The sequence below is a fragment of the Cyclopterus lumpus genome, chromosome 6, assembly GCF_009769545.1.
Source record: "Cyclopterus lumpus isolate fCycLum1 chromosome 6, fCycLum1.pri, whole genome shotgun sequence".
NCBI classification, from domain to species: Eukaryota; Metazoa; Chordata; class Actinopteri; order Perciformes; family Cyclopteridae; genus Cyclopterus; species Cyclopterus lumpus.
The window spans coordinates 12632284-12646932 of NC_046971.1; positions in this window are offsets into that span (position 1 = coordinate 12632284).

Below are 14649 nucleotides of genomic sequence, written 5' to 3' on the forward strand. Positions count from 1 at the left end.
CACATTATGAGGCGAGCCCTCCTCTTATCAAGTGCAGAATTGCTGGCTAGAGGTCATGAACAGATAAACAGGGATGTAACACAACTCCCCCCACTCACCTGCCCCCCAGTGAACACAAAGGTGGGAAGGTGATGTTGTGAGGGGTGTACAAAGAACAAAACACCCGGCAAGGAAAAGGTTGTGACCCTTGTAAGGTGCCTCTTGTTACGCCCTACCTTCAGAATTTCATCATCAGTGCCTTTGTCTGCTTAATAATTCGGAAGCTCCCATCTCATCTCGTCTCTTGAGTCAGCTTATGTGTGCGTATGTGTGTGCGCGTATGTTTGTGTGCATTGCGGGGTTATGAGGCCTGCAGACAGCCTCGCTCTGATTATCTCCAAGCACTCTTTGCAGACCTTTATAGACCAACCACAACTCCATCAATCATTTGCCCTGCCTTCTTCCTCCTCAGGCTGTCCCATGTCCCACCTCACCACTGTTGGGCTAATATTACCTAAAGCTGTGTCTGTGGTGGTATACACTGACTAAACAACAAAGTAATTTCTGCCTCTGAAATTTAGGGGTTTGAATTCATCAGATCAATTTAGTTGCAGAAGTGAGCTTTTTAGGTAGCCACAATGGTGGTGAGAGACCATGTTTAAACATGTGTGCGGTTCTAAAGGAGAGATGTCAGACTAAGAAAGTGTTTATAGAGATCATTTGTGGTCAGTGGACAAGTCGTGCAGTAGTAGAAATGTCATGCAGTTGCATCAGCCTTAGTAAACATTAATTATGAGTCCATCTTTGTTTACTCATCCCTACACCCCACATTGGCAGCTGTGCATATTTGCCAAGAGGATTGGATCTCCATGTCACTATATTTTGGTGATGTGCCTATACTATCGACCTCGTGTATTTGGGGAAAGATGTTTCCTAAATGGGTCAGCACTGTGATGGACGTTTAAATACTGAAATACTAAATAAAGAATAGGTTTTTTTTATGATACTATATGAGAAATATTGTGTTGTGCGCTCTTGTATTTTCAATATACGAAGTTTAGCTCTGGTCACCTGCCTTTTGTTGTAGACATGTGTCTGGCTCCCTCCCCCTGCCCCCGCCGCACAGCTGACCTTGTGCAGCCTTTCCAGGCCAAAGACTTGATGAGTGTTTTTTTAGCCCATCCCCCAACATCCCTCGGCATGTGCGCTGCACATCCGCTCTGTCATTAAACCCTCCACCCATGGCTTTAGGACCCAACCATATGGTGCAGCTAGTGGAGTGTTGCAAGAAAGGCTTTGGTCATAATCTGATGAATCTTTCTCAGAAAAGAGGTTTTCTATGATGACATCACAACCAATCGTCTGGACAACAATCTGCACTGCTGTGTTGGTGTGTGTGCATATTTTGTCAGCGGCTCTCGGCACACATTGAAAGTGACATTAAGAGGCATGACAGAAATCCTCAAGAGACATGCAATTGACATACAGCCAAGCTAAATTTGTGCTCAATATTCCTATGGATAAATTGTAATGCTCTTTATCCATTATTTAGTAAAATATTTGTTAAAAGACTTCATGGAACACTCTTTTACTTACATTTTTTAAATGATTATTCTATAAGTGTCTATACTTTCTAACCACATAGACATATGCTAATAATATTGATTGCCTTAAAGAACATACTAAACCGTTAGAGAGCCCTGGTACCTTGTGCAAGATGAAAGGTTGCCCTAGGAGTCGTTAAAGGCATGTTCAATAGCAGCACGAACAATAGTTGCCAGTTTCACAGTTAAGACATGACCAGTTGTCTGGCAACATGTTTAGTATGCAGCAAGCAGAGCGTATCGCACACAAAGATGGAAGAGATTTTCTGTGGCTCACACAATCCAAAAGAAGCTATCAATTCCCTGACATAAGAGTGAATGGATATGGTTGATGTCCAGGCGATGTTATCGGTATCCACATACTAAATCCATGAGGGAAGCAAGGTTCTGGCTTGTACGGCCTGAGAGAAAACAGTGTGTAAATAAAAAGCATGCTCTTTGTCGAGTTATCATGTGTCTGTGAGTGTGATAGCGGGAGGGAGGGGGTGTTATATAATGCTGCACCAGTTTGTGATACTTTTGGGTAGGTCACATTGTGACATCTCTGGACTGACAGATGTGCTTATTGAAAAAAAAAAAAAAAAAAGCCTCTTCAAATTTGATAAATCTGGTATTTCATAGGCCATAGTGCTGCGTTATCCAGTTCATGTCAGGTCATGTTGGTTATTATCAGAGCAGTGATTTTTCAATATTATTACTGGTTATAGCGACCTACTGACCCAAAAAGACAGAAAACCAAATGTGGTCACAAACATAAGCTCATTTCCTCTGGAAATTTGAATGAGTGTAATATCAGAGGCAGCTTAATGCCAGATTGATGTTCACTCGCGATTTGAAATGTGTACAATTAATACAGATTCCATTATGCTGCATTGTTAAGGGAAACATTTTTATAGCCTTACAAATCCCTTTGGTCTCCCCTTTTCAAAACACGACTAATGATTTTGTGGGTTTCAAAGTTTCAAAGCTGCCTTTCGACAAAGTTCACAGAGTCCATCCACACATAGAAAAAACACACTAGTGTTTAGTCTAATAGGCCTAGAGGCCTCTTGACTTTCTCATTTAGATCTTTTGTGTATGTCAGAGTAAGGGGCAGAGGGGGAACATGGGGCCTTAAGCAGTAATTTCACCAAAGTGAAGTGTATTGCAGATGGGAATTATTAATTTGTATCTGCTTTGCCTCAGTTCTAACACTTACTGAAGAGGGGGAAAGTGTCATTCTATTCAATTTTTGTGTTTCTGAAGTCTCTGGTCTCGAGCACAGCCTGGTCCAGGGTCGTGAGTGTTAAATGTCAAGCCTTGTAGTGAGCTGTCAAAGAACAGAATAGGCCCGGCATGATTGATGACTGGAGAGCCTGAAACCAAAACCTCCCAATTGCAAATGCTACCTTGCGTCAGTCTTCTTACCCCCTGCTTTCTCACTCCTGATAGTTGCTCACTATATAGGGCCAGGACAGCTCCCCCATGCACATTCAAACACACACACACACACACACACACACACACACATACATTTATGCTTCAACATACTAGCATTACTAAAAATGCCTTTTCTGCTTACAGCCAGGAGTTGTTTTGTATGCGTGCGGACAACTCCCTTGCAAAGCCACCAAGCGTTTAATCCCACTAAAGAAAAGTGAGCCACCGCTTTCATTTCAGTAGGTTTAGCTTTTTTGACTTATTTGACATTTGTAGTAATGAGGAGTTGCCGGAATCCAGGGGATTGTGAAATAAGTTAGACAATAAGTTTGGAGTTCTGAGCTATGGTGACAAGATTATTAATGGCTCAGGCTAGACCGTTCTTAGCTCCATGCATATTCAGTGGAACCATACGGATGAGCTTCTGGCTGTGAAAAGTTTTCTGCTGTCTGCTATAGGTCAATTAGTCTACTGCTCAACATCTTCATTTTTGTTAGTGAGCCTAAATTAATCCACATAGTAAAGTACACATTAAAGATAAATCACATTAGTCGCACAGATTTAAGACACTATAAATATAATGTTCATGAATTAATATACCTTTTTTTTTAAAATAATGTGTCATTTCAATTGAAAGTTAAATGAATATGCCCGTCCCTCGGATCTTGAAGAGCCTAATAAAAAACAGCATGGATTTAAATAAGTAGAAAGACAAATCATGTGCTTTAATGTTGAAAATTGCTGGAGGGCGCTCATATGTTCAGTGTAATTATTGTCTATTGATGGCCCATGGAATCTAATACAGTGCACATATTTTTGCCTGCTAGCCTGTGACAGCTTTAACAAGGAGCACTCCTGATGAAGATATCTCCCAGAACACAGAAATGATCAAAGACTGTCATGGCATTACAATAGTTCCATTTGTCTGCCTTGGCAGGGACATACATCCTGCTTACCGGATGGTTAATCAGAGACTCCCTCTATCATCTTCATCAGGATTGCCTGTGGTTTCGGGGAATGTGTAAAAACGTGCTCACATTTCTTTATCTGCCTTTCTCCCACCGCCACTCACTTGTCCCCCAGATGCTATCTGCTTCTCAAAGCACTGCCTATTTAGCAGATCAACAAATTATCTCTTTCAACCCTCAACACACTTATTACAATTCATAACAGCTTTACTTGTTCTTTGAGGGAGAAAAGCACAGAGTACAACGCAGTTTGACAATTGTTGTTGCTGAGCCATATGATACTCCTCCATACTGCTGTCAGTCTGAAGTCCCATATTAAAGCAAGCATCATTTCACTCACCTGAAGCCGAGGGCAAAGAGGCTTTGAAATCACAGCGTCAGAAAAGCTCAACACCTGCCAATCTGACCCGCAGTGACAGGCCACGCTCCTCTTGCCCACATTAATAACACAGATAAACATAAAGCTAAATACCAGGGCATGCTCTGTTAACTTTTATGTGGTTAAGAATGATTGGCTTTTTGCTTCACTACACCAGAGGGATCAGAGTACTCTGGAAGGATATCAGAGCGTTAGTCTCGCAATAGAAATCCTGCTCTGTTCCTTTTACCCTCCGTGCATATATAATTGTCAGTGTTCCTTCTGCACTCTATCTGCAACCTCTGTGGACATTTCACTCACAATATTGTGTGATATGCACTTAAGTGCCTTGGCAAGGGGCTGCAGTGGGACTGTTTGACTATGTATGCAGAAACTATATAAATTAGTTTTAGGTGCGGACTGACTGTAGCTTTGTAATATATAATTAACTCCTGCCCTTTTTTAAATGACACTAAAAGTGTTGCAACTGTTGTTTGCAATTAAGGTGTTTTTGTCTTTGTTTTTAAAGCCTGGCATGTTTTGTGCAGTTATTGTATTGTTTCTCAGCTATATTTAGTCTTATTTGTGTTATTTAAAAATATTTCATAAAAGTTGAAACTTTGGTATATGACAAAACTTAAAATCAGGCATGATTTAGTAATAAAAGAAAACATTTTGACGCTCAAATGGGTGACAGTTTAGTTTATGCGTCGTGATTTGTTTAACTAACAGCTCTACCGAAGAACCATATTTCACAGCTTGACATTTAAAAGGGTGGAATTGAGGGTCGTTAAGGGGCAGGGGATGCGGGCAGACGTCTGCAACTGTTTGTTTACCATACCGCTCATTGGTGTCAGACTTCCTGACATTCTTGTACCTTATCTTCACTTCTCTGAAGTCTGCAAACTGGTGCCAGCGAACAAGGGGACGTGAGTGGGGTCTACTTCCACGGCACTGCATTGCACTCACACCAGGACTGAGTCCAAAAGAGCCAGGCTTGTGCTTTTGAGGAGTCGGGGTCAGGAGAGATTAACCCATGTGATCCAGCAGCGCTGGGAGAAATTTGACTGAGTGTGGAGCAGAGGTGCTGCAGAGGGCAGTGCAGGCCGGAACAGGTTCACCCCCCGCTTGCTTATCCCCGGGCCCCACTGTCGACACAACTCCCCTGGTCAAAGAGTGCTGAGACGGGTGTAAAAAACGTGTTTACAATTGGAGGAGGTCAAGGACTTGAGGACAGATAACTATAAACAGAATAATGCCACAGTCATTCAAAAGACAGGGCTGTTGGGAAGCTGATTTAGAGTGAAGGTGCAAATCATCTCAGAATATTATCTCACTTGAAACTTTAATATTTCATGTTCCAAATAGTAATCAACATAAATAGTATTGATTTACAGATTCGAACAATCAAATCCCAACAGGATAGAGACAGTACACTGATCCATCGATAATGTGTTGAACTGACCCCTCAGAACAGTATGTTTAAGCTGCTGCTTGGCAACGTGTAATGGTTTACTTGTCCACTCATTCCACGTAATTTTACTGTATTTAAATATAGACTCAAAGGCACATGTGAGCCAGCTGGCAGGGGTGATAATCGCCAGGCCTTGAAGTATTCTTTTTTTCCTATTTTCCAAACACACGAAGGATCGATTACACATGCCTGAGTAAATAGGTGACAAAAACACAGTGGAGTACTTCGCCGTATAGATCGACGGGGCAGCTGCAAGGTTGTCAGTTGTGACGACGAATAGTGTCACACTTTGAGGTCTTTGCCGTCTTTAAGGCCGGTGATCAGACCAACTTGGATTGCTCTGTATCCATGCAGAATAACATATATGACATGGGGTCTGCTACATTAGTTTGAATTGCATCCCTGTAACAAACACACAGAGGAAATAAACAATAGCCAGTGGAGGAAAACATTACTTTCTTCTTTGTGCATTACCCTGCAGGATTAGAGTGAAGCTGCAGTAATGCCAGTGAGGACTAATGTATTTTCACTGTGTTTCCAGTGGCTGACAGCTAGGACTGACATCTCCCCTAAAGGAGTGGTGACCTCCATTCTTGCCCAAACCTGTCTAAACATACTATCTTCACATTGTTCCAGGGGTTAGCAATGTGAAGCAGCTGTTTCCCTGTATATGAGTTCAGCCTGAGCTTCACCCTTCAACACCCCCCCCCTCCCCTCCTCTTTTATTCAATCTCTCTCACACACAAATACAAACACTGTTTCTGTCATCCTCAGACACTCCTCTCTATTAGGATGTTTTGTCCTCTAATGTACTGTCGCTATGGCCCTTGAGAGCAATTATTGCTGACATTATTATGACTTGATCAATGAAGACAATGTAGATAAATGTACGGCACAGGTAAAATAGACATATACATTACACTGTAACTTAAACATGTAGGCAATCATAAGGGGTGATTGTATTTTTTTGCCTCCATCTTTAATATATAAAAAAATTAGATGTTGAAATATTTGCTCCATAATGTTTATGTTTCATGCCCTTACTTTTTGTTGCAGTCCAGCATGAATTCATATTAAATATGACTGCATCCATCAGCACATCTTTGGCAGCACAGTTGTCTGGCTCTCGGTGTTTAATCTATTAAAGTGCACCCTTGCCTTTTCCATGACATTGAGAATCTGAAACTGGCTTTAAGCTGACATCATGTTGAGGATCATCCTTCCGTTGACACGGGCCTACTCATACCTCCTTGTCTTATTGATGCCACGACTTTAGGGTTATTGAGCAGGGTTTTTGTTGTTGCATAATTTGTTTATGTTCAAAGAATTATGGAATATTACTGGAATTGTTATATGGTCTAAATTAGAGGAATATTAGGGGTATTAATAAACCAATAATCAGCAAGAAAACAATGTTGATAACTGTTGTAGATCAGCTACACATTCCACTTGAATGCAGTCAAAAAATGTTGATTCGCTGTAATCAGACTCATGACAATGATACAATAACATCATAAAGCCTCAAGACAATAACTGCCACTCTTTTTCTTACTGATTTTGCACTGCAAGTTGATATTCTGTAATTAAACTTCACAAAGGATGTTTCCTCACAAACATCCTGTGACTGCCAGGAAGTGATGCACTTGCAGATGTAGTGATAACAAAAAGAAAAGAAATCACTGGGAAAAACAAGTATGAATTCTTTAAGAAGCCTCCCGTTGTGACATGAAGCGTCATTACCGCACAAAACCATAGCAATGACAGTTTATCGCCAAAGGTGTCACCAAAATCAAGATATACTGGATTCTTACACTTTGTCTTTTTATGTAGTAGTCTGCAAAGAAACAAACATGAAAATGGAAACTCTCATAAATGATTGCACTTGACATTATTTTACATTAAAAGTTGTTGTATTTGCATCTGCAGAACAAAAGGAACGACTGCCAGTGACGTGATTAGCTTCAGCAATGCTGCAACACAGAGAGAAAAGAAAGCGGCAGTAGCTGGTACTTTAAAGTGTCAGAGTCTTTGTAGCAATGACTAGTTTATGATGCTGATGTCAAGCATCACACTCAATGAGGCCTTTGTCCCAGGCTGAGACCAGGGCAGTGGGAAAACTGCCCACTCTTAGTCGGCAGGCCCATCCATCTTTCCATGAGGCCTCTCCGTCCCCTCTGCACCAAAACTCTTGTGTATTAAAGATCTCTTGGGTTAATGCGCTGGAAAATTGGCTTGCATTTTTATTGGTGGAGGCCAGCTAAATGAAAGAAAAACAACTCTTGGAGGGTAGAAAAGAGAGGAGAAAAATATCTGGAGGAGTGATTGTGGAGGGCAGGTCCTCAAGATGTGTTTCCTGTGACTTCAATAAAAGAGAACCTTGTGTGTGACATGCCAGAGATGATACCGTGCTCGGGCTGAGTGTAGCTCCATCCATTTATCATTACCGTCATCACCAGCGGCTGTTACTGTTCAAGTATTGACCCGGTCATGATGTCTGTAATAAGACATCAAAATAAATACAAAGAAAGATAATTTTCTATGTTCATCCTGTTTCACCTCTACAATCAAAGATTACATGTTAAATTAATCAACACCATTTGATTTTTTTTTGCGAATAGGGGTATTGGAAATCCATAAAAATCTGTGTCAGTTAGCTCATCTATTGGCTCCAGTGAGATATTTACCTGGAAGGGTCTTCTTGACACAGACTGGATGTGTCACCTACTGCCTCTCATTCGTTTTGATGAAGGGGCTTAAGTCAACCCTCAACGCGGCACACATCGGTGCGATCAATGAGCGTGGAGTGACTGACCTACTGGACACATTTATGGGTGTGGGAGGCTAATTAGGAACCACTTCCCAGGCTTGGAAAGGCAAGCCCACGGAGCAGCTGCTGGTCAGCACTGGACTCCTATCCATGGGTCAAATAGGTGGCAGCTCGTCACGGACAGTGACACAGCTATAGGTCTAGAGAGGCCAATTTACTTAATGGCTAGCCCTGGGGCTGGGGACTACTAGTATTTCTTTACATGGACACTTGTAGATGACAGTGCAAGAGCCAAAACGATCCACTTCATCACAGCTGGTCCCATAGGAGAGACATGACCACAGCCGTTTTATAGGAGAATCTTTTGTCTTTAAAAGTACATTTAATGAAGTGCAATGTTGAAAGTTGTGATGGAAAGTTATGCAATTGTTTACATTGATTCAATGGTACATTTAGTATTATCATCTTTAAAAGCACTGCAATGATTCGTGGTAAAATGGTGTGAGGATTTTATTGTGTTAAATGTAGCTCAAGAGGGCTTTGTGTCAAACGAGTGGTCATTGACATCAGCAATCTGAACTGTAACTTTTTTTTTTTTGGTCTTCATGATAATGCCCCTGAGGGTCACAATGCTTCAGTCCCAAACGTCTCTTAACACACAGATGTTACAGTAACACAGGCAGGAAATCATGCCCAAACATCACCTTTGACCCCATATGTCAGCTCATCCACCATCACCTCTTTTGAAATAGACTCTCAACTTCTATAAATTACCAGATTTTCCCACCATGTCCCTCCATTCATTTTGTTTGGCTCCAGCCATCTTCCACTACAGACCCTGCGGTCAACTAATAGTGATTGCACAGTTGCTGAAAATCTGTCCCCTTGGGTTCACAGAGGTCAAAGGGCTCACACCAGTGTCAGAGCCTGTCTTTATGTCTCTTCCCACCAAAGGCTTTGTGATGAATAGAGAGCCCCAGGAAACAAAAGCTTTCAGCAAAGACAAGCAACTTTGCTCAATACATCAGCACCTCCACTCACTGCCGCCCTCCCTGGTAAAAACACACTTTCTAACTGAGATAATGTGGGATTGAGGGGGAGAAAAATCCACAACGGCATTTAAAGCAAACAAAGACAAGAGATGAAAACAGGAGAAATTGGTCATTTAATATTCAGTCCACATGTAGATACTGAAAAGAGAAATAAATATATATGCATCACTATGCACTCTAAGACAATATACTTGTATAACAAATAATTTGACTTGCAGATGCACACACGGACAGTAAAAACACCCATTTTATTTTACATTGATATAGCTTGTCATCTGCAAACTAAATGTATGAAAACAAAAGGTAATTCTCATGATAGCGTTTTCTACAGCTCTAATATGAGCCTTTAGTTTGAGCTCCTGAAACACCTTATATCTTCCTCAACTTGTTTTCCCTATCATTGCATTTGACCCTTGTAAAACTATATCAGCAACTAATAACCAGGCTGGCCTCTAATCTGCTGCCTTTTTTCACTTCTCCTCTTATAATGTGTTGCAGATTCCAGAGGTTGAAACTGGCAGAGAGATTTTAGGCAAAAGGCATCTGGTTAAAGGTCAAATTTGAGGGGCCCAGTGGGTGAAAGGTTGAATAACTCCAAGGAAGGTAGTGACCACGTCTTCATGGAGATGCTGTACACCTTCTTATAGGCAACTACATATCATACCTTTAAAACATTAAATTAAAGATATTTTATATTAAATATCAGTGTTTCAAGAAACTTCTTCCAGGTAAATAATTTATTGTAAACCAAATTAGTAAAAGATGCTGTTGCTGTCATGTTTCTCGTGTGCAATTAGCTATTTACAAATGGCTGGTCAGTTCAGATGTATTTGTATATATAAGGGATTTCTACACTTTGATTTATTGTTTTTATTAGCAGGCTTTTAAAAATAAGTGAAGAAAAAAGTTTGCGGAACAGATCACAGTCCTGAGTTCAAACTGCAGGTGTGTAAAATGGAGCATGCACATTTCTTCTAAATTAGGCATTGAGGGCTGTGAGAGAGCGGTGGGGGAAATTAGTGGAATAACTGGTTGATTCTAACCAGATGATTGCTTCAGTTGGACACCAGAGAGTTTTCATTAGGCCTCTAATTTACAAGCCTCCCTCTGCATTCCAGCATGTGGACCGACTGCCCCGGGTCTTAAAGACCTCTTTTAGCCTTTGCCCCTCGCAAAAGTTCTTGGCAAAGCCATGCACTTTGAAATGTATAAATGTACAGCTAGGTTGGTGAACAGAAGTAACTAATGAATAGTACCATCTCTAGTTCATTAGGCATTTTCTCACAAAATAAATCTACAGACAAAGAGCCACAAAACTGGTCAGTAAAATAAAAATAACTCAAATTAACTGATGGCATTCATTGATTGAAACAGCTTTAAAGACACATTTTGGATGTTTTTCATTCAGCCTATAAGATAATTCCAGTTCTTGTTCATTGTCTTCATCTTCTCAAGCTAATTGATTCATTTGGGGTTTTATTTTTTATATGACTGTGGTGTTATAAGTTATATGACTGTAGCATTTAAGTTGTACATTATTGACTGTTTTAAGTTTCTATTTGCTTGTCACCTCTCAAAAAACGTATTAAACTCCAAATTCATGCTTGTAAAAATAAATAAATAATTTAAAGACTACATTACTAGATTATTATTTTTGTTTACCTTCCTGCCACAAATACTCTTCCACCAATACATTTGGTGTACATACATACAAAAACATTTGACAATGCACTCATAATGTTGCATTTCGGGAGTCTTCCACCCAAGGTTGTGATCATACCCATGCTGATCGTCATGAAGTACACATAGCAAGGCTAACGGTCACGGCTAGACGTATATTATGTTATATTTATAGACTCTTCGACCAAAGTATTGAAGACGCGCTGTGAGCTTTTTTCAAGGGCATACAGACTGTTCCTTTAACTCCAACACCACCCCGGGTCGCTCTCATGGTGGATGACATATAAACCTTCAACCACTGTTCAGAAAATGTTTCCCCTTAAAAGTTCCCTTTGATAAATGAACTTGTGTGTGTGCGGCTATAAAACTATGTTGAAGGATAGATCCATACCGTACTGTACAAACACCCTCTTTGTCAGCTGCACATGCTCCACATTAGAAAAACAATACTTTTGTTTGTTATTTTGTCAAAAGTGACTCATACTGGCTTGTGCAGCGGCAGTCTCACACATTTGGCATGACAGATTACAAATGTTTACATCAAAGTTTCGGCTTAATATGGAATTTACTTGATTCCCTTAATTTAGTAAGGATTGAGAGGCTTTCCGATTCAAAGTTAGCAAACTTCTAAAACAAGCCAAAGCTTCCCTGGCATGTCGCTGGTGTTGGTGTTTGTAAACACTGGGATGGATGCAGGCGGGCCATGTGCCTCGGCTAATGATGTTGTAGGAAGGGAGGGAACACTATGGGAGGCCCCATGCTGCTGCTTAACTCTCTCTTAGCTGCCAGGTCATGTGTGATTAAGAGGTTTGTGTTACCTGGAGCCCTGCTGAGGAACTTTCCCCCCGGAGGGGAGTTTGTCCCATCCACCTAATCTGAAGAGGCCACGAATGGATACAGCACCATTTACCGGTAGTTTTATCACTGTTTTTCCCAGGGGAACGCTCTCAGGCTTCATATTCAATTTAGTAACCAGGCAGGAGCTTCCTCACCACTTTAGATTAAATGCTGGTTATATTGTTAGACTCAATTTTACATTACAGATAAATTATCGGTGTGAGGTACATTTCTCTGTGTTATACTGTTAAAAGGAAAGCAAGCATATATTTCAGTATCTGATGTGAAAAGTCTGCGGTGGATTTAGAATTTTAATTGTATTGAAGTGACAAATCCAGAAGAATGTGAAGAATTTAAAGTTAATTAAAATAGATTATCAGATAAAGACTTCACATTTACAGTAATTACTACCCCAGTGAACCATTTATAAACCTGTCAATAGGTTTCAAATGAACATCCAGAAAATGCGTGTCTCCTGTTTTTTTATTGACCAAGGATAATAAATAGTCTTCAAATTGTCCCTGAAATTGTGTCCAACGGTGATTACAACTGGCATCATGCTGTGTGCAGTGTGCAGTGGAGCTAGGGTGGAGATGAGCGGGGGTGCCGGAGGGGGATGGAGCTGAGACAGTAGTGGGTGAGGAGGTGGCATGTAGGACAAAGAAAAAGTATCACAGAGAGAGAAGTATAAGCATGACCATGCTCCTGTCCTTGTTTGGAAAGTGATGAATGAGGACGGCGCGGTGCTGCAGGCTCTGTGGTATTGGAGAGTTGTCTTTAAAGTGCTGGAACCTACTGTCACTTCAGAATAATTATTAGGCCTTTAATCTTTCCTGGTTCTCTAAAAGGTTTGTTTGCATTAGTCAATTCGGTAAATGCAGCAGTAAAACACATGTTTCCAATTATGATCATTTTAGAAAAACACAATAGTAATTTCCTATCAAAAGCATAAGCTCTCCAATAAAGTAATAACAAGTCCAAAGTATATGTTTTAGGATTTGTTTACATTAGTAAGTTTTCTAAACGCAGAATTAAAACGTGCATGTGTTTCCAATTATGATCATTAGAGAAATACAAAGTGATTTCACTCAAAAACTAATCCAGTGCCATCTAATCCTTGAAAAATTAGTTTAAAGAAAAAAGCAGATTATTTGTTTTCAAACTCTAAGCAGACTCACTTCTCATTTCTGTTTTCTAAAGGCTGCTTTAATTTTTACATTTAATGTGGAACAATGAATCGGTTCAGTGTAATAAAATGAATAAAATGTCCTGATTACTCCAACCCCTCCGCCAGACCACCTCTGCTGGTGCCAAAGTGGTTGAGGTTCAAATAGAGAGCACCGAGGAGGCAACTGATATTGTCAGCATGTTGAGTTGTTGCAGTGTTTTGAGTGGGAGAGGCAGAACCAGGGGAGCCCCAAACAGGACAGGGCCAAGAGTTCCGCCAGCTGCACCCTGTCTTTGAGGATGGGATGGAGAGCTTCTCATTGAGGTTGGCAAACGCTGGCTCATAAACTTTCCCCTGTCTCTGCCTTTGATTTTCCTTGGACATCTGCCTGGCCCTCCCATCAGGAATGTGCGGCAGCTGTTTGCTGCAAGTGTCTTCGCCGTGTGAACTCGGGCTTGTGCACGGGTCCTGGCTTAATGAATTGAGCCAATTCAAACCGGGTCGCCTGGGACACTGGGCCCTGGTGCATAACTCTTCTCCGGGGATGACAAGCGAGCTCAGAGAAAGAGGCTGGGAAATGTATATTATAGAGGTTAACCATTTGCCCTCATACTGTAATTGGCTTAGATTGTCTAGCAACCGGATTTGCAGGGGCAGAACCTGCACCATGCTACAGTGCAAAAGTTCAGCTGCAGCCGACACGATTGTGTGATCTTATGTCTGTGAGAGAGAGAGTGAGAGACAATGTGTAGACGTAAGTCAAACACATGGACAGACGGCAGATACACAGTGAGAACACGGCAAAGGTGTGTGAGGTAGATATAGTTAGTTTTACATGGCAGCTTGTTGTAGAACTGGGTTGACAGGTTGTACAGCTCTGCCGATAAAAGTTGTGAAAGCATGATCATTTAATTTTGAAAACATCTGTATACTTTCAGAATGTGTTACAATGTTGTTTCCAATGAAGCATCATAAGTGCTTTGGATCTTGTAGTTGTTGCAGATGGATTTATTGTTTGTTCTGCAAAGTCTGATAAACTTGTTGCAGTTCATGCTGGCAGTAAAATTGTGTCTTGCAAAAAAAAATGATTCCTTTATTTTTTTTGGAAAAGCCAAAGAAAGGTCCAGACTTTACTCACAATGCTTATCCAGACTTTAGACTAAGACAGACAAGAGGATTACTGATAATGTGGACAGTCTTCATTCAAGAAGAGATGGCAAACACGACAGAGTTGACCGATGGGGAGAAGAACCTGACGCTGCTTGTTTGTTTGAACGGGGAGATTAAGGAGAGTGAGAACACAGAATTCGGGGGAATTAAATACCACTGAGAGATTGCCATCT